Genomic DNA, 2,221 nt, shown 5'->3' with positions numbered 1-2,221 from the left:
TTTGAGGCGCTTTGGAGAATTTTTCAGCTCTTCCAATCCAAGAGATTTAAACGGCATGTCCATCCTTCGCTTCCAAGGAGAAGCATTCAAATATTGCAATTGCTCATCACCTTCATCATCTTCACTATCTGAATTTCCCAAAAAGGCTTTCTCTAAGGCATCAGACCTTAGCATTTGATCAAGTTCTGAAGTAACCACATAATCGACCAACTCCAATTTTAGGCAATCCTCATTATCAGTAGGGAATTTCATGGCATTGAACACATTAAAAGTCATATCCTGATCCAGTACTCGCATAGTGAGCTCACCCTTCTACACATCAATCAAGGTTCGTCCAGTAGCCAAGAATGGTCTTCCCAAGATTATGGGAATCTTTTATCCTCCTCGAAATCAAGAATTACAAAGTCCACATGAAAGATGAGTTTGTCCACCTTGACGAAGACATCCTCCACAATGCCTCGTGGATATATAATAGAGCGATCGGCCAAGTGCAAGGTCATATAAGTACGCTTTGGATCAGGTAAGTCCAACTTCTTGAAGATAGACAAAGGCATCAAATTGATGCTAGCTCCCAAGTCACATAAGCATTTGTGAAATGACATTTTTCCAATGGTACAAGGAATAGTGAAGCTTCCAGGATCTTTAAGTTTCAGAGGCAACTTCTGTTGCAGCACAACACTGCATTCCTCTGTGAGAGCAACTGTCCCTATTTCATCGAGCTTCACTTTTCGAGAGAGAATACATTTCATAAACTTCGAATAGCTAGGCATTTGTTCAAGAGCTTCAGCAAAAGGTATATTGATATGAAGTTTTTTGAACACCTCCAGAAACTTCGCAAACTGCTTATCCAACTTTTTCTTCTAAAGCCTTTTAGGAAAATGAGGTGGAGGATAGACATGTTTCTCCCCTGTATTACCCTCAGGAGGAGTGTGTTCCACAGTTTTCTTTCTTGGTTCCACTTTTGCTTCCTTTTGCACTTTTTCTTCATCTACATCTTCAGATTCTTGAACTTGAGTTTTTTCTTGGCTTGCAACCTTTCCAAACCTCAATGTAATTGCTTTAACCTGCTTTTTTGCTTCCTTCTTGCCTGGCACGTCAGTGTCACTAAGGAGTGTACCAAGTTGTCGATTCAGCAAGGCATGGGCAATCTGCCCAATTTGATTATCCAAGGTCTTAATAAAAACCGCTTGGCTCTTGCACATGAGCCTCAACTCATCCGATTCAGATTTTTCATTAGATTGTTGCAGTTAGAGTTGTTGTCTTGGTGCATATTGCGGTTGCTGAAAACCAGGAGGATTGTATTACTTTGTTGCATACTGCTGATAAGGTTGTTGTACCGTATTCTGAGTGTTGCTCCAACTGAAGTTAGGATGATTGCGGTTGCTAGGATGATAGGTGGCTGGAACTAGTTGCTGCAACCTCTGAAAGTTGCTCACGAACTGAGTTGATTCACTAGAAATAGCACACTTCTCTATCTCATATGCACCAGCACAAAGCTCACAGACACTAGTGATCTGATTAACTCCAAAATTAGCCAAAGAATCCACCTTTATCGTCAAAGCCTTAAGTTGGGCAGCTATAGCAGTAGCTACATCTACCTCTAGAATTCCTGCTACCTTGCCTTGAGTTAGTCTCTGAGAAGGGTTCTGGTATTCATTAGCAGCCATCAGTTCAATCAAATCATAAGCTTCATCATAGCTCTTAGCCCATAAGGCTCCACTTGATGCTGCATCGAGCATGGGTCTAGACTGTGCTCCCAAGACATTATAAAAGCAGTTGATAATCATCTAGTCAGGCATCCCATGATGAGGACACTTTATAAGAATCTCCTTATAATGATCCCAAACTTCATATAAAGACTCTCCCGATTGTTGCGTAAAATTGAGTAAGAGCGTTTCTGATTGCAGTTGTCTTTGCCATAGGGAAGAATTTAGTTCCCAAGTAGTAATAGAGCCTGGCGGTAGAGAATGCAACCAACACTTAGCTTTATCCCTCAGATAGAATGAGAAAAGCCTCAGCTTAACAGCATCTTCAGAAACGTTGTTGAATTTGAAAGTGTCGCAGATCTCGATGAAATCTCTTATATGCATGTTGGGATCTTCCGTTGGAGAACCCCCAAACTGGACTGAGTTCTGCACCATCTGAATCGTGCTAGTCTTGATTTCAAAAGTATTAGCCGTGATGGCTGGTCTGACAATGCTAGACTGAGTATCATTAAAAT

General features: G+C 41.2%; 1 non-coding gene across 1 annotated transcript; it reads left to right on the top strand.

Moving 5' to 3' along the window:
* Window positions 1-1,797: 1,797 nt before the first annotated feature.
* Window positions 1,798-1,905, top strand: LOC141709666 (small nucleolar RNA R71). Its single transcript, XR_012570231.1, has one exon. It is a non-coding gene; the product is annotated as a small nucleolar RNA R71 (small nucleolar RNA).
* Window positions 1,906-2,221: the final 316 nt, after the last annotated feature.

Source organism: Apium graveolens, chromosome 2 (genome assembly GCF_009905375.1).
Source record: "Apium graveolens cultivar Ventura chromosome 2, ASM990537v1, whole genome shotgun sequence".
NCBI classification, from domain to species: Eukaryota; Viridiplantae; Streptophyta; class Magnoliopsida; order Apiales; family Apiaceae; genus Apium; species Apium graveolens.
This window is presented reverse-complemented; position numbering and strand designations above follow the sequence as displayed.